This window comes from Rhyacophila brunnea, unplaced genomic scaffold, assembly GCF_057557595.1.
Source record: "Rhyacophila brunnea isolate RB1 unplaced genomic scaffold, BYU_Rbru_1.0 scaffold_17, whole genome shotgun sequence".
In the NCBI taxonomy this organism is placed as follows: Eukaryota; Metazoa; Arthropoda; class Insecta; order Trichoptera; family Rhyacophilidae; genus Rhyacophila; species Rhyacophila brunnea.
This window is the reverse complement of record NW_028232827.1, coordinates 23,043,376-23,063,431: the sequence shown is the minus strand read 5'-3', so window position 1 is coordinate 23,063,431 and position 20,056 is coordinate 23,043,376. Positions and strand designations below refer to the sequence as shown.

General features: G+C 32.8%; 1 protein-coding gene across 2 annotated transcripts in view; it reads left to right on the top strand.

Annotated features, from left to right (window-relative positions):
* LOC147073837 (uncharacterized) overlaps window positions 1-20,056 on the top strand; it is a 776,846-nt gene that overhangs the window by 235,548 nt on the left and 521,242 nt on the right. The window lies entirely within an intron of this gene.

Here is a 20,056-nt window from a genome sequence, read left to right as displayed (position 1 = left end):
GTCACGATCTTTTTCGACCCTGCCTCAACTGAGGTACAGCCTTAAACGGAATAACAAAAAAAAATATCAAAATAGGTATTCATTTGTTAACCAAGCTTTTTTGATGATAGGTACAATATTGTTAAGTAAACTTTCAAAGCTCGGAATATAAAATAAAGCTTGTAAAATAAAATACTGTATAATATAAACTATAATAGTACCTACCTAATGATTTTTATATAGGTTATCGTAATAATTTCTACTGAATAAGTTTAATATATAAGCTGTCAAAAGCGACAGAAGAGAATGATGTTGTCATAAATAACTCAACCAATGAAGTTATTCTACAAACAAGTTCATTTAATATAATTCTTTAACACGATTAGGCCTGTGCTTTATTTAGATTGAAAGGAAGGCTTTGTTTAACTGTGGAAATAGAAACACTTTTCATTGATAGTAATCAAACGACCGTTGTGAAGGAGTTACTTTTATCGAGATTGTGTTTAAGGATATTTCGAATACAGGCATTCAGATATAAATGTTTATTTTATTGAATTTGTTTAAGCACCAACTGAATTGTGAAGAGATTTCTGTTTAAATTTCAAACTCCTAAGTGGGCTGTTTATAATAAAATAACAAACTCTTGTTTTATTTTAACTATTAAACGCGTTCCGTTGATAGCAATCTTTATACTCAAACCGATATTAAGAATAAACATACCCTATAGCAGTGTTCCCAATCTTCTCATGACACGGCACACTTTTCAAATTACAAAAATCACTCAAAGAATAAGTAAATATTACCTATTGACTCACTTTTGCGGATTACACCGGAACTGACTTCTCATAACCAAGAATTAGCTTCAATTTGGTTAAACATAGGTACCTATTATAAGTTTTGTTTGAAGTGTATTATACCAAAATGAGACGTTACGATTTGTAATCAAATCTGGAGAGTTCGTAAGTTCTCGAAAATTGAATGTTCAAACACGCGCGTTACCATGATACCTTACTCCCTACTTCATTTATCGTTTGTCAATTTATGGCTACGGCCGTATGTTGTAGCTTAAACACTGGGAAATGCCAATAGAAATGGCGTATTTCAAAAAAATACTACCTTATTCTTAGGTCAATAATTATTGTAAAGCAATCATTATTCGTAGGATGTTTATCACACTTGAATGGTCAAAGACATAGCCTATAATTAGTATCTTTAGAATTATCTTCAAATATGTTAATCTTGTCCATTTTTTGAATAATAAAATGCCTAATATTCTTGTCAAATTTGGGATCACAGAGATTATCAATATAATTTTTTATCGTAAATATTTCATTATAATAATGTCGACATAAATTTTACTAATGGTTTTATAAATTCTTTTAAAAATTAATAAAAATATAAAATCTTAACACCACTGCACATGGATGTACTGAAATATGACTATATTCTAAAACATTAGATCAAGAGGTTTAAAAGAATACTATTTTATGTAATAAAAATACTTTATGCAGTCATGAATAGTTTAAAATAAATATAAAGGATAATAAGGCTTCAAAATGATATAAATAGATTATCTACAACGTTTAAGGAATGTCCAGGGTTGTGCTCTGAAAATACCATAAAAGCTCCATTTTCACCTACGCTGAGCATGTGGGCCCTTAACGATCTGACGTGTTATTTTCAAATTAACCACGTGCAAATAGTTTAGCATTTCAATAATAACTTCTGATACTACGAATTAAATTGCAATCAATATTAATTTACTTCAACCAAAATGTATGTATATTAAAAATAAATAAATTGTATTTAATACGACTTGATACCGTCGTTATAACTTGTTCTAAGTTCGATTTATTAGTTTTGAGTTAATTTGATTTTAAGTTTGAAAACATTTATGGAATATAAACGATATTAACAAAGTCGAATACCAAAGATTTAACCAAAGTTTAAGGCTATACCTCAGTTGAGGCATGGTCTAAAAAGATCGTGGCTAGGCGATGCGCGGATTGTGCAAATGACGCGTGCCGAACGAAATATAATTTGTCATATAAATCCAACATGCGTCCATTTAATGTTCTGTTTATTATTCTATTAGCAACAATAATAATATATTCATTGACTTGTTTTCTTTTTCAAGTAAATGGGTAACGTTTTTAGTCATCTTTACGCGATTTAAGAATTAATACCCCCGTCGCCATCACGAAATAAATTGACGTGTTCACAGCTCTACTTTCGCTCTCCGATTGCCAGCGAGTCCAAAAATTTGTCGCACCTATAGTTGAAAATTATTTTCCGTTTCACTGAAGTACCGTCTTAGGCTACTTGATAAAAATATTGTAAAGCCTATTGAATAGAGACTAAAACCAGACACACAATATAGGTACTATGCGATAACTAGTGGTAAGTAATTAAAAAAAACGTATTTCACTTAGTTAAAAAAAGGGTAACGCGTTAAGTCTAAAAATACTTGACTGTTGAGTAATGAATCGAGTAGTCTTACATCATTGATAATAAATATGTATATTATATTATTATGTACCTATATATATCTTTGCATAAGAAATTTTGTTTTAGTAGAATTAAAATCTCTTCAGCGTCATTCAATTATTGTACATTGAAGAGAATAAACGAACAGGTGTTTCGAAATCTTAAAATTGCATGTTAATAATTTATCTCGTTAAACGAGATGCTACCATCACTTTAACGGCACACAGAAAAATATCTATAATATTTTTTATCGATTTTTAAGTCGGTAGAGGAGGTGGGGTTAACACAATCTAGCAGTTGCCACTTACTTCCATAATATTATTTTAACTCGCCTACTACTTATAGATTCTTGTCGCTTCAACCACGGAATATCGCACTTTTATAGGTTCATTCATCATACCCAGACATTCTTCGAGTCTATCAATAAACACGTGACCTGCAGGTATAACTAAGGGTGTTCACCTACGTGTGTCGCGTCCATAAGTGACTGTCGAATGCGCATGTCTTAACAGTCATATTTATTAGTATCATTAGTGTACATATATGTGTCATCCAGTTGTCTAGTATTGTCTTTTAGACATGCCGCATCAGAATATTAAAGCAAACATTGGAAGCCCCTGATATTTTCACCAATTTATCAGTGCCAAGGTCTTCAAGTGGCCACGGGCATCACAGAATGCCGGGAAGAGTGGGGCCAACCCGTTAACTTAACTTAACTACATGTTCCATCCTCGTGTCTTCCCATTCTTGATTAAGGTGATATTTTTTAGTGACTTGGTAAGTAATCTTGTGGCTTAATAATGTTTGTCCAATACGTGGGATATTATACTTTACTTTTTTTTTTAAATATATTTATATAATACTATATATTATTATACTGTAAACATACCACATTAGCACGGCTACATGTAAGTTGTACGTATGCAGTTCATCGTGGGACACTTATTCGTGCGCAACAGTACGTGAAACATGAGTTCGTATAACATTTTATCAAATAACGAGTTCTTCGTTGAACATTTCACCGTGGAATACATTTGTACGTATCTTACAAAATGCGGGGATAGTTTGCAAATAGTACTGTTCCATTTAGATTAACCCTAACCTAACCTAGTAAAGACATATCCACATGTTGTAGCATACGTACAAATGTATTCCACGGTGAAATGTTCAACAAAGAACTCGTCATTTGATTAAATGTTACACGAACTCATGTTTAACGTACTGCGGCGCAAGAATAAGTGTCCTGCGGTGAACTGTTTACGTACAAATTTCCGGATACGCATTAGCACGTAGCTCGATTGTTTTGAGGGAAATTAAGTCACAGTCAAAGCGGTGCCGAGTGATGCAATAGGCTTGATGTAACTATCCGTAACAATAATCTAATTTGCTTAGAGTAATTCATGTGCACCAGAAGCTTTTGCATCTGCGTAAGTACAAGTTAAAATTATTCCTTTTGTTAAGACTGGAAATGGTTTTTTAGACCAGCGTGATTATAATCTTCTTGGTTACCATATTACCTAACTGTTGATAGTCTACTCCAGTGTGCAATGCGAATATGATATTATTAATTATTGAGTTAATTAAAGAAAAACCAAGAAACATGATGGTTAAGTTTACGGTCAAAGTTAAAATACAAAATAAACACAACCGTGAAGTGCATGATAATTAATTATTTGATTTTTATAATCCTAATTTGATATTAATTATTGAGTTAATTAAAGAAAAACCAAGAAATATGATGGTTAAGTCGTTTTTCCACGTCACTTTCTTCTTTTTTTTAATTGCTAGCAAAATTTAGAGAGTAAATCATCATAATATGCAGCTTACCCTTTAGACACAACGTGTATATTTATGCAATAAAATCTACCTTTCTACAGACGATATAAGTACCTACTAATTACACACTATTTACTTATATGATACCCTTCGACGTTGGCATGATTCAATTTACCGCCACATATTGCATACATCAATATACTGCGTTATACAATTAAATAATTACTTATATACCAAGCGTCATAAAAAGTATATGACTGCCTTAATCCATATGCCTATGATAATAAAAATTTTGATATATCATAAAAAGATAGGCATCTAATGGCCTGTTTTCTGTCATAAAACTTCAGCCTATCGACGACACACGTGTGTAAAAGTTCATTTTTGATTAGAAATAATACAGCCGCTAAGCCGTCGATAAATCTGGCCGTAAAGTGTAAACTCACCCTAACTTTTGAACTGAGCGAATGACCTCGCGTGTTTTACAATGGGTGTGTGTTAAATAAAAGATGCTGAAGAAAATCAAAACTTTCTCTGAGTACCTATATGAAAATTAAGTTGAAAAACAGATGTGATTGAATTATTTCATCATCTCATTTCTCATTGTAAATTCATATGTAGAAAACTTTACACTGTTTAGTGGCTATAAAAAACCATAAGCATTACAAAATAATATTAGATTCACTTAGGTGGAATATTAAATGTGCATATTAGGTACATTGACAGAATGAACCCTGAATTTTGAATTCGTCATGAATGCATGGTAATCTTTACCATCTACCATACTTATCATTATCATCAGCCAGTCTCGATCCACTACTTGATGAAGGCCTCCCCATAGCTCCCTTAACTCTTCTTGGTCCCTAGTTCTTAGCTGCCACGTTCATCCATGAACTTTATGAGTTCTTCTATCTAGCGGGTTTAGGGCGTCCTCGTAGTATTTTATTTAAAAATATCACAGGTATATTAGAATATAAATGTAGCTATAACCGCAGTAATGGTTCGCGTCGTCAGAAAGTAAGAAAATCAGCTGTTCATCACTTGACACATAGTGCGGAGTATCTGGGTATGAGTTATGTATCCGGAAAAGTTAGGGGGTCCGCGGGATAAATGTGGAAGTCAGTAGCGCCTGTTAAACTTTGTAAAGCAAACAATAAATTATTATGGAGAATTTTTAGAAATGGACCCCCCATGCCAAATGGTTCTGTGTGCGCGCCTGCCAAATTAACATTATTTAAAATATTTAGTATATTAGTCATACGTACATAATAATGAACACGAAATACGTCAACGTGAAGAATAATATATTTTTTAGGGATTTTGAGGAATTACCACCAAAATATGACACTGATTTGTACATACATTAAAGTTATATATGTGAATTTTTTTGTCACTATATATTGTTTTTCTTTATTTTTACATAATAACAATGTGTGTACATTATTCGTGAATACAACTTCTTATTATGTGTACCTATTATAAATTTAATATTAATTATAGCGTTAATAAATCTCACCATAATATTGTGTAAACACACCCTTTACTTTTTGAACTTAGACTTGATATTATTATAGGACCTCTTGTGTTCAGCAGTGTTGCTGTTAATATATACTAAAGCACTATTATTAGATGCCAGTGTTATTACTAGTTGCGGTTTCTTCGGCAACCTATTGAACTATTACTCAGAAAGTTCCCCCCATATTGAATATCCAAACGCAACTGATTCTGATTGATATTATAGGTATAACGTGGATACTATGTTATATAATAATAGTCAAAAATATGTTTGTTTGATTTCCTTTTTTTTTACTACTTGGTCCCAACCATATATACATCTGTTATCTATGGTCCCAACACCCCCAACTGACATGTACCTATTTTATAAAAAAATATTAAGTTTATTTGTTCAAATTACCTTTCCTGACAATTCCAATTTTAAATTTTAAAGTTTGCATATTTTGGATTCGATTTCAATTTGATGTTCTTTTATTTGAATTAGCTGTCAGAATTATTTTCATGACATGTTGTATAGTTAAATATTGAAGAATGTGATTATTATTGTTTTGTTAAGTGAGATAAATGTATATTAATCAATTAATCGATTTCGTGCACAGCCGGGTTTCCGCTAGTATTGTAAAAAATAAAGTAACCTTTTCAGTATGATATGTTTATAATTAGGTTACGTGGTGTGGTTTTAAATGCTTATACTACGTATTAATATTGGTTTTCTTTTTCTTTTCAGGTGAGAATTTCGTATTAAAAGGCATTCCAAATCAAGCGGCTTACTATTCAACAGAAAATGAAGTATGTAATACCTATTAAGAGTATTTTTTTATTTATCATTTGATTAATTATTTATCCAACTTTTCTCATAACTCTACATCACACTAGATCTTCTCGGTTGTGCTTTCTTGGTTGAGGATCATGACCACAATGAAAAGCAGTCATCTTCTAACTGACTAAGATTATCCACCACTCACAGTCATCTGCTTCTCTCCGGCCAGACTGAAGGCTGCTCCTAGTAAGCTCATTCATTACCTACCCAAATACATCTGGTCCGCACCGATTTATATGTTCAAAAAACTGCAGAATGCATCTCAGACAGTAGTTATCGAGAGCGATAGAGAATCTTTGGATGATTGACTGTATCGTCCTGTGCTCTATCCAAGAAATACAAAACGTTCGGGACAAAACCACACTTCAAATACTTAATTTTGCTTTCTACTTTTTTGCCATCATGGTCCATGATCTGTCACTGTCATATTAGATAATATTATCATATTAAAAATGATATAACTAGGCTAATCAAACATTTTTAATGAGATAAATAGTTACTGTATATTTAAGTGGAAATAATTTGTTCGGTATTTTCTGAATACCATATTATATTTTTTACCTTTTTAAGTTCAGAGTATTAAAATGAATAAAAAATCCTCTTTATAACTTTAACGATATTGGTTGCTAAAAGGTTAGTAATTAGTGCTCGCTACACTGAAAAAAGTAAAATTTTCTTAATTGGTTATTTAGGTCTTCGCTTAAAACATCATCGTCTTAATTATACCTACTATGCCGTAAAATTGATTGTTTGAAGCCAGCCATGCCTTACCTTTACAGTGGCGTTTTTCGTTTTATTATTTTACCAATTAAATATTTACTTAACGGCCAATAAAAATAGCTCTATAAATATTATAAAATATATTCCTTGAATGAAAATTTTCTTCTGTTTTATCAAATTAAATGCTAATTGAATTTGCCACAGCGTGGGCGTTGCTTATTTTTAAAACGAACCAATGTCTTTCCGCATGGCTTTATATGTAGCTCGACTGTTAAGGCACTAATAATCCAAATTCATTTTAACTGCCTACTTCCATATGTGAAACACTTACATGTCAATTGTACGTATTACATTTCACCGTAGCACAGTTCGCCGTGAGCTTTCTTATCGGAAAGAGATGACCGTATAGTATTTATTATACGGTCATATGTATAGCACCCAGGTGAAAAAAATACGCGTTGCTCTGTATTTTTAATTTAATTACATACCTATTTTCTACTGTCTTCCAGTTGTATTTCGGTAGTTTTTATTACGTATTTTAGGTACAAGTCGTTTTACAGGAAGCCAGGCGGCAACTGCGCATATTTTCATAACCTGTTTTGGCAAAATTCATGAATTCAAGAATAAATACCTAACCTAACCTAACAAATAATCCAGTATATCGGCCATTTTAAAAAATTGTTTGCCGCTGGCTTCCTGTAACGGTAACCGACAAAAACTTTGTTTTATTTTGTCATAAATTTTATTTCAGTGCCTTACGACCCAAAGAGGATGGACGGTCTTTAATATACGGCCATATATTTCCGATACAAAATTTCACGATGAAGTGTGATACGGCGAATTGCATACGTACAAATTTTCGGACATGATGTGAGACAAGAAATATTTGTAATATATTTTATAAGAATGATTAATTGAAACCAGATCTAGTATGTTTGTATACAGATAATCAATTCAACATTATTTCAAAACTCCAATAAATTATTCAGGTCTAATCTCTTACTTGGCGGATTTGTTGGTAGTCTGAATGTACATAGGAGTAAAGTCCCGCGCTGATAAAAGAGCCTGCCGGATATTCGCAGACATCTGTAACATTCATAAATTCATAAAAAAGTGTGCTTATAAATCGTCAACAATGGTGGCAGTCTTAATTTAAGCAACAAACACAGTAGTGCAATCAATGTTTTTCTATAGATACTACCGAAAAGTGCCGAACGGACATGTATATACCTACTCCTACTGGGCCAATAGTATTGGTAGGTACTAATCGTAGCAGAAACCAACACAAACATACATAGGCTGATAGCTCCTCTTGTATATTATATAGGTACATTTATTTCGGCGCACTGGATTCGTCCCGTAGTCTCGTGATCTGAGCGTATGACTCCCGTGATACGAGGGTGGGTCAATAAGTCCTTAGAAAAGCCGACAGGTGGCGCGACTAGTACTGTAAGCGGTTTGTTTTCATGCAGCGGCACTACCGATTCAGTATGCTGCGAAGTTTCAATCAGATTGGTCGGGTTGTTGTGTGTTTCCGGTACATTTAAAAAAAAAATTGCTTGTGGAAAATGGAAAAATGGAAAATGGAGAAAATTGAGTTTAGAGCTGTTATTAAACATTTAATATAAAAGGGTTAACAGCAAAGGAAATAAAAAATGAGTTAGATTTAGTTCACGGCATATCTGCTCCTTCACTTGCAACTATTTATAACTGGTTAAATAAATTTAAACGTGGTCGTACATCAACAAAGGATGAACCACGCTCAGGACGTCCTGTAGAGGTGACTACACCAGAAATGATCAATAAAATCCACGATATGGTGTTAAGTGACCGAAGATTAAAGTTGAGTGAGATAATTGAGGTTACAGGGATCTCAAAAGGTAGCGTCATTTCTATTTTACATGACAAATTGGGCATGAAAAAAAATTCTGCAAGATGGGTGCCGCGTTTGCTCACAGTCGACAATAAACGCAATAGGGTGGTGGCCTCTAAAGCTCTGTTGTCGCTCATGCAACGCAATCCGGATGAATTTTTTCGTCGCTTTGTGACTGTAGATTAAACATGGATACACCACTATACTCCCGAGACGAAAGAACAGTCAAAGCAGTGGATTGCGAAGGCAAACCATGTCCAAAGAAGGCGAAAACCGTAAAATCAGCTGGTAAGGTTATGGCTACTGTATTTTGGGATGCATGTAAAATTATTTTCGTTGACTATTTGGAAAAAGTAAAAACAATAACAGGGGATTATTATGCATCTTTATTGGACCAGCTAAAAAACAAAATTGAAGAAAAACGGCCTCATTTAAACAGGAAAAAAATCCTCTTTCATCAGGACAATGCCCGTGTTCACACATGTTTACGATCAATGGCTAAAATTGAAGAATTGAAGTTCAAATTGGTCGACCACCCACCGTATTCGCCAGATTTAGCCCCCAGTGACTTTTTCCTTTTCCCAAACTTAAAAAATGGCTAAGTGGACAACGTTTTTTTTCAAATGAAGAAGTCATCGATCGGACAAATGCTTATTTTGAGGACCTTCCGAAAACTTATTTTTCTGACGGTTTAAAAAAAATTGAGAAACGTCTAACCAAGTGTATTGAGCTCCAAGGAGATTATGTTGAGAAATAAATAAAAATACAAAAATAAAAACTGTTTTAATGCTTTTTTCTAAGGAATTATTGACCCACCCTCGTAGCACACTTTTTAAGCCCGAGCTCGATCGCGGTTGGGCATTAAATTTTTAATAGCTATTTTAGTGATGGCTGCCTAGTTTTGTGTAATATCTATTGTAAAAAGGTGAAATATAATAATTTTTTGTTCAGTAATATATTGAAGATGAACAAAATTCAAATTTAAGTATTTCTTCTTTTTCGGCCATATCCGCCCTTTAGTTGGAGCATATGGACACCACACGGCGCTTCCAAGTATCCCTGTCGCTAGCCAGTCTTCTTGTGTCGTTCCAGTTCATACCAGCATGCCGTAGCTCTGCCGTATACACTCTATAGATATTATTTAGCGGCCAAGTACATATGTATAATAAATATGGATGTTCTATGACATATTTTCAGTTATCTACCACAGCCTGCCTACGTTCAACAGTCACCCTTCGCCACTGCCATTGAACTAGGTGTTAATTAGTGCATTCTTATTAACATATGTATTGTGTTTTAGAAACGTCAACTAAATTCAACAAGTAAAATCAATAAATTGCGTTGAGCCTGTACCTATATGCGAGTTCATTTATTGTTAATAAGACGTATTAACAAAATGTATATTATTATTATGATTGAAACATTGGCAAATAAACCTATTGTATGTATGAATTTTAGTACCTAAGGTAAAATACTGACAACCTCTCACTCTAACTGTCTAACAGAATTGGCCTATTACTATGACTGATATATATATGAAAAACATGAGGGCTGCCAGTTATTAATAATGCGCATAATATATATAAGTTGTTTCTTGCCATTTATTTTTCCACTTACAAATTCATAACCTCACTCTTCGGTAGCTGTGCGAATTACGTAGTCACCTTGTATCCGCAAAGAGAAAACCGGGAACCATATAAAATCTAGGAGGCCATTACAACTCGCATCACACGGACATATGGAGCCATTTTTATTGTTATACCAGCTTTATAGCCCAGCTGACTCGCTTAAGTACCTCTTGGCGCGATAACTGGGGATTTTTTCAAAAAAATATTTCCCCCACGAACACCGTGTCACGGAACCTTTGATGCCCTCCACTGGATGACTTACTTTATACGTCGAATGTAATTTTTTGCTTTTGCTTTCAGACATACTTATGTATAAGAGACCAAAGTTGAAATTATACGAATCGATACCTTCACCTGTATCACTGTATGAATCATTTTATAAAATTGCCGTGAAACACATAAAAAATAACAAAAACGCGTTTAAACGATTTTTCTCATGTACGTGTCATGTTATGTGTTTTTAAGTGGTGATACATTCTACTTACACAAATACCACATTTAATATTATATTTTAAATGTATTATTTTTACTGATTGTTTTAGTGGGATACTAAGGAAATTTATTATGCTCTAAGAGGAAGTGATTTCCCGAAAAAGTTTGAGAAACTCTGGATGCTTCATTTACCTAAACTAAACTGTCAATAAACGTATTGGACAAAAATTATAAATCCACAAGATTGCTTACCTACTAACACGCAATATAATATTGTGACGCAAGTATAGTTTGACATTAATAAGATGTAACCACACCAGTATTGCCATCTCTCCTCGACAAAAATATGCCAGACGAAGTGGGAGAAGAAGCCATTTCACGTGCAAAACTATTCTCTTACACCTTTCACACAGATTGATTTATCTAAAGAAAAAAATCGCCAGTGGTGCAATTTTTTTTTTGGAACTCATTCGCTGCTGACTAGATAATGATTTTTTTAATTACGACCTTTAAAATGCACGTTAATTACATCGATTGGCCGCCTGGTCATTACGCGCCAGGTGCGTCTTCAGCGTCTAAAGTATTAAATATATATTTGAAATTTTTCTTTGTACGATATTACAGATTTTTATTATTTAATCTTTTAGTCAAAACATATATATTACACTTATAATTGTTCATTGTTATTTTATTAGAACTAGTAAGTTGTTTTTTTTTAATTCTAAGATAATTATTTTGGAATAATTAATAAAAAAACTTTATTTTAAAACCTATATAATATATGATATTATGATATATATATTTTAGCGATTATTAAATATTGTATTGCGCCCTCCATGGGGAAAAGATTAGGTAGGTACCTACTGAACTCTGATCTAGAACTGTATGTTGATATAAAGAAAAGCTCACAAAAGAATAATTAAATACCTATGTACTTTAGACCTCTGATCTGATTTTATAATTACATATCTTTAGACACATTTTATGGTATAAACCCTTGATAATTATATTTAATTAAATTAATAGTTGTTGTAACTGAATAGCGATAATAACTGGAAATTATACTGAATCAGTATTCAATTGTCATTATGAATCGATGTAGCTAATAACTTCATGGAAACTGTATTTGAACTAATGTTTCTTGGACATGCTACATAATCCTTTTTTTTATTACAGAAAGCAGATGAAAACACAACGGTTTGACGATATCATAAAAATGATGTCTGTTTAACGAGGTCGATGCAAAAATTACAAAAATTCGAGCGTATTTTTGTTTAATTTACTGTGACTCGCCTTTTTGATAATGTTATGAAAATTTAACCGTTTTTTTGTGAATTTAGTATTCACATTTTTTTATTGTTATACTGAATAAATTTATTATTAAGCAGATTATTTAATATTGCACGGTTTTATTACATATTCTTGTACTGAACACGAAACTGTTTCATAAGTTATTTATTAAACCTGTGTTGTGTTTTATTATACGTACTAAATTATACTTGCTTACATTATATTACTTTTTGTAAATGTTGTACTTATTAAGTGGCTGCTATGAAGTGTCAGCCACAAAAGAAGACGCAGAATACTCAGTCGATAAAGATCTTAATTCTTCTGTGACAAACGCGCCTACAGACTGCAAGCAACCACAGATTGCTAAAAAGCTGCGGTAGAGTATGGCTAACGTGTGATGCGATGTGTGGATTAGACCGCATTTGGCTGCAATTTTTGTGAGTTCTTATGGTCCGTATGTGTTAACCATTAGATATATAGTCATTAAAGACATATATGGACTAAGTACGTTGTGTGTTTTCAATATTAATTGAAGTGTCAATAAAAGTGTAAATACCAGAAGAACTGTTAGTTAAATATTGTGGTTGAAGAATGTCCCTTAACGCATAAATTATATCGAAAACAAAACAAGTCATAATGAATATCAAACGGTGTTTATCTGTGGCTATCTGTGGTCAAGCATGGCCAACCTGCGACTCGATGCGTAGACTAAACCGCATTTGGCTGCAATTTTTGTAAACTGTTCCGGTCCTAATGGGTCAAGCCTAGTAGATAGATGGTCAATAAATACATAAACGGACAACGTCCATTTTGTGTGTTTTAATATTAATTGAAGTGTCAAGGTTATGAGAAAATACGAGAAGAACTGTTAGTAAAAAAATGTGGTCGAAGAATGTTCGGTAAATGTTTTACCTAACTCTACAACTGACATGTTATTGTCTATGCTCAATTTTAGATCATCGACAATAACAAGACGGAAACGTCAGTAGTTGTCTAGAGAGATTCAACAGATAGAGGTTACGAGGCACTCTTCCTCATAAAATATCAAGTTAAAAGTATCATTATCAACCTGTACGTGTATAATTAATATACTTTTGTGTATCCTTCCATGTAATACCACCATAAGTGTAATTGTGCTTTATACAACATACAAAACGTTATTAGGAAATGTTCATGCGTGTTTCCTTTTGTAAAGCACCATATTATATACAAACCCTGTCTGATCATATAACATGAACGGGGGTAGTTGACAAACATAACGACTACGCCCCCCCAATAGTTCCTAAAGCCATAAATTAGATCGAATATAAAATATTAGGTAAGTACGAATCATAATGACTATCTGCCATCGAGTATAGCTGGGACACAATGAGTTGACTAGACCGCACTTGGTTGTATTTTTTAAAAACATAATTTTTATTCAATTCAATTTCTATACTAATAATAATTACAATATCTAAAATAGAATATTAGGTACAAGTTATAATGCCTGTCAAGCTGGATGTACTTGTACTATGTTAGTTATGTAATATTGTTTGTAAATATAATTGAGGCGCCGAGTGCCAAAGGAGCTTAAGCGCCAACTTTACGATTTTTGACATTTGAATGTAGGTTTTTTCTATAAATCGATATGTATCATGCCACAAAGTCTTATCGCTCAAATAATTATAGATATTTTACAATAGAGATTTATTTTCTGTGGCATAATTGTTTTGGTCGTTATGTCGACACGCCACAGAAGCTTATCCGCCAATATTCTATGGAGAGCGCGAGACCAAAATAGCTGTCAGATTTGTTTTATTGAATATAGTTCTCAACAGTGAAAAAAACTAAAAATGAGCTAAAGAAGGATTAGAAAAATAGTTTCGATGTGTGTTAAACCTGTAAACGAGGAAAATCATGGTAAGTTTAACATGTTTTATCCGTTTTTCTTTCACATACGCTGTTGTTTAAAATATTTTAGATTACTTTTGAAATATGGTTATTAACTTCATTTTAGTAATTATGTCCACTAAACTTTTACTTCCATAAAGGAAAATAACTCTTATTTCTAATTTCATCTTATTTTATATCTAATTACGAAAGATATACACTAAAAAAAGTATTTAAAAAATCACCCGAATCCTTGAGAAAAAATGATGGTGTTAAATTTGAATAATGATTTTGTTATTTTGGCCAGTTTGGAGTAACGATTTGATTTAGTATTATTAATAATATTGGGTATATAGACGGTTATTACAAAAAAAACCATCCAAAAGCTTTGAAATCATTGCTGTAATGGCAAAAATGTATTTAATATTATAAGGCAAATTTTATGCCAAACAAACTCATGTAACAATCATAACAAATTTGACCATTTTTTCAGTGTTTATTTGGCATAATAAAATTTGTTTATATCAAAATGTTTTTTTATTGCTATCCAAACCCTTACATTAAAACATTTTTTTTAAATGATTTATTTTTTTAAATTAATGCCATTATTTGAGTTTGAAAATGTTAATGCCACAGAAGCTTATGCAACAAAAAAAAGTATCAAGTGCCACCTTTTTTCATTTTTCTATATGCCAAAGGGGCTCAAACACCATTTTTTTTGGAATCCAATAGATATTTTTCATTAAATGTTATTGCAAATAATACTTTGATTTTTTAAAATTTGCTTTGCTTAGAAAATAATTGTCCATTTCAACATTCAAGTTTAAAATTAAAAAAATAAATTCACTGAAAACTTGTCGGCCATTTTGTAGCACTTTTGTTAAATGGTGCTTGAGCTCCTTTGGCGCTCGGCGGAAAATATCCACTTTAATATGCTTGACTTATGTGGGTACTCTTAATGTCGTACGTGTTACTGCTTATCTCATTTCGGGCATACTAATAATGAAAACAAAATAGTTGTCAGGCCGGCAATGATTTTAAATTAAAATTGCTTTTCTTGAGAGAACATTCTCGGGCGGTTAATATTCTCTTATTACTTCGTAATTACAGGTAGTAAAATAAACTTTACGACAAGAACATCAGAGTGTATAAGAACTATACGACCATACTTACCAACATCCACTTTTATATATTTAAAAAAAATGGAATAAACCAAATTAAACTAATGTTCTGATACTTTTAGATACAAAGAAAAACTAACCACTACCATATGTAATTAAGTACAATTTTTTGTTTAGTACAATGATGTTAACGCGCGTGTTTGAACATGTACCGTTTAAAAAAAAATCGGTTAGGTACATGTTCAAACACGCGCGTTAACATCATTTTACTCCCTACTTCAATTATAGTTTGTCAATATATGGCTACGGCCGTATGTTGTAGCTTAACCACTGAGGAATGCCAAAAGAAAGGGCGTATTTTAAAAAAACACTACCTTATTCTTAGGTCAATAATTATTATAAAGCAATCATTATTCGTAGGATGTTTATCACACTTGAATGGTCAAAGACATAGCTTATAATGAGTATCTTTAGAATTATCTTCAAATGTGTTAATCTTGCCGATTTTTGAATAATAAAATGCCTAATTCTTGTCAAATTTGGGATCACAGAGATTATCAATATAATTTTTTATCGTGAATATTTTACAAAAAATATCTCGTCATAAATTACACTAATGGTTTTATAAATGCGTTTAAAAACCACTGCACATTTATGTACTGAAATATGACTATATTCTAAAACATTAGAGCGAGAGGTTTAAAAGAATACTATTTTATGTAATAAAAATACTTTATGCAGTCATCAAATGTTTAAAATAAATATAAAGGATAATAAGGTTTCAAAATTATATAAAACGATTATCTACAACGTTTAAGGTATGTACAGGATCATGCTTTGAAAAGAAAAAAAGCTCAATTTTGACCCATGCTGAGCACGTCCGCCCTTAATGGTAATAAGATAGGTAAGTACCTACACGAAATCATTACATTTAAAAATATAAAATTGACAACACCTTTCTATTTTAAACTGTTTCAATTTTTATCATCTAACAATCACAGACATCTAAGAAACTAAAATCTCCCCGATGTTTTATGTACCTACACTTTTTAACCAACATTTCTAATCTTTCACACTAAATATCGATGAATAAGTAAAAATAATGTTTGAGGCTTTCACGGTTGTTTTTTATCGTAATAGATTTTTAGGTTTCCACCGTGTGTACTTCTTCCTTCTTTCCTCGACTCATCATAAAACATATCATCTCTTGATAATGGCCTCTGTAACGAACCCGAAACGTCGAGGAAAAAAGGAAGAAATATACACGGTGGAAACCCAAAAATCTATTACGATAAGAAGTAAAAAGTAAATTACAATGTTCTAGCCTAAGTGGAGCATATCGTTGTGGTAAATGCAATAGGTCGTATGTCAAAAAAATTTCAATTTTGTTTTATTGCACCATAGTGACCAGCCCAGTCATCTACACCATCTCCAATAGGTCTTATGTCGTTAGACCAATAAGAAGTCGACTATCCCAACACTTGCAAAAAGACGAACCGACACGTCATTGATATTGGTCACGCCAAACAGTTGTATGTCAGAGCTCATCATAATGATAGTAATGTTTTTGTTTGTTTTTATTCCTCGTTCTTGACTTTATACTAAAGAATTCGTCAAATAATACGATGTAAGTAATTTACCAATCACTGTTTTTTAAAATCTACTTTATAATTACATTATTGTTGTCAGATTTAGTAAAATTTTCAAGATTCTTTCTACAGATAATCTAACATTACTTTTTGTCTCAAACTAAAGAAAAATTCTCCGCCGTATATATGGACCGATCAGGGACGGCACCAATTGGAGGAGAAATATTGCTGAGCTCTACGGGCTATACGAAGATTGCAGGGCAGTTCAATCAATTAAGATTGGGGGACTGCGATGGCTAGGTCATGTGCACCGTATGAATGTACGTACGTATGATGTCCGGCAATCCAATCGGGCGTAGAAGAAGAGGCAGGCCAAAGATTCGCTGGTTGGATGGAGCTGCCAATGACTGCCGTGTTATAGGGGTACCAAATTGGAAAGCGGCCATACTGGATAGGAACAGGTGGAGGGAGCTGTTGGAGGAGGCCAAGACCCACACCGGGTTGTCGCGCCCCTGATGATGATGACTTTTTGTCTCATTTATTTATTGCCAAAGTAATTATTTGTTCACCAATCACGATGGACAGTTTTAATAAGACACTGTTTATTTAGTTAAAAATTATTTAGTAAAAAGCTATTAAAATGATTAATGGAAGTTGTGGGCGGTACTTGGTGTCTTTAGCAGTCAGCAACATTACTTCACCGGATACTAATGGTAAGAATAAATAAGATTATGTCGCCACATAACAATAAGATGTGGAGTGGAGATGATATTTTGCTGAGATGCATTAACGATTATCAAATTTAAAAATGATTATTTTCTTCAGGACCTCAAATAACCTGTGAAGTCGTAAGAACCACTGACGATATGGCGTTACAAGTTGAACCTGGGAATGCAGCGGAACTTGAACAGTCTTAGAGCATCCATTTGAAGTCACTTTTCAAAATATTGGTTCAGAAATAGAACTCGATTTCGCTGAGGTTAATAATACTTTGACTATCGAAACTCCAATTTTAGAACAAGCAGAATCATTGCTGAGGCAACCTTTGGACATAAAGATAGCAGAGAACATTGTATCAACACAATCAGCCCTGAGATAAAATATAGATTGTGATATGACGATGACTGAACATCTAAGTGGCCCTGAACATTTACTATCTGATATCAGTAGTGACTCTGAAGCTCTGTATCAACCTGAATCAAATCAATCAAGCTCATCAGAAGACTAAGAGGAGTTTGCTATGCAGTCTGACACCCATGGTGACGAACCTACTGAGCAAGTGAATCAAAGAAAACGAAAAGGGCAAAGCAATAATTGTAAAGAGTGGAAGAGGCAAAAAAAACTCCCAACTGCTTATACTATAGATACATCTCAACTGATCAACTCAACTCAATCAGCTCAACTGCGATTGCTAGGCAAGTCTTATGCGGGTTTTGAGAAGTATGAAGAGTCCGGCAAGAGCGGCAAGTGTAGACAGACGTCTAAAAAAGAATCTATGACCATAGGTCCACGTTGTGGTGGGCATAGTGACATGCTCAAAAGGTTGGGCCAAAAACAGCCTTTAAGTGCGATACAATCAGTGATGAACAACGCAGCTTGCTATTCACAAATTTTTGGAAGAAAACAAAATAATACTACCTACCGTTTAAATAAAAAAATTACTTTTCTAAAAAAAAGTATTCTTTTAAAACTGTTCTTTTTTCTTTTAAGTAGGTATTTACGTGCTCTGTTTTATGCAAATACATAATTAAACTATGATATTTTTAAATAAATCTTTTTAAAAATTATTGTGTGTTAATTTGAATATTAACTTTTAATCTTTTCTTTTAAACATTGAAATCGTTTTTATACAAGTGCCTAATTAAACAGAGATTTATAATAAAAAAAAACTTTTTCATTAGTTTAAGCTTACTTTTTAAACGTTTATGTACAAGTATATAATAATATGTCTATATTAATATAATATTATATTTTGTTTCATTATAAATACCTAATTTTAGTATTTTAAATTTAGGTATGTTTACATAAAAATTGGACTTATGTCAACAAAAGTGGCCAACATTGACGATCAAACAGTTGTATGTCAACCTAACTTTCTTATTATCCATATTACATCAAAATGATGATAACAGTCTTAACAGGGAACAAATTCAACTAAGTAAATAAATAAAATCAGTGCATTGGGGTTAAGATGGGATAGTTTTTTGTCTCTCCTGAAAAGTTTGGTATCTTCGACATACGACCTATTGCATTTACCACGACGATATGGGGTTTCGCCCCCTGGCGATATTCGGCAAGTCAATGACTTTTATACATTTCTATCGGGAAACCATATTTATATGATGAATCTATTAGTGAATGCTTCAGATCTATAGAGTCATTAACAAATAGTTAGTTATAGTAAACAATGTAAACATTGTAGTAAGACCCCATTTTCAGAGTTCCGGACCGCCATAAAATTTTAATTAAATATTTTGTCCCCACTGGATAAAATAGCTTAAGATACAAAAGGTAAGCTACTATAATCGATCCTAATCAAAGTATAATTATGGGCCCCACATAGTGAAGATTGTATTACCTAAAAGGGTTATAAGCAAGGAACAAAATTTAATACACATTGAAAAAAAATGCATTTTTGACCAACAGCGGGATTGAACCCGTGACCCACGGCCTCGTATTAATTATACAAAGACGCGCGCTCTATATGCTATGCCAACGTGGGGATAGAACAGGGAACTGAAATTAAATACCTAACGGGTGTGGAGTAGGAGTGTGTAAGAATATGGGATAACCTTAAACACATGTTAATAATTAAAAGGCTTGTCCTCCATTCTGATAACTACTCTCGGTTTATGCACTGACGCTCATTCAATATTGCTGTATTTGAAGGTTGCAACACACACTATTGAACGTCTATAATGTGTGGTTGATTTTTGTAGGACACTCCCACATTC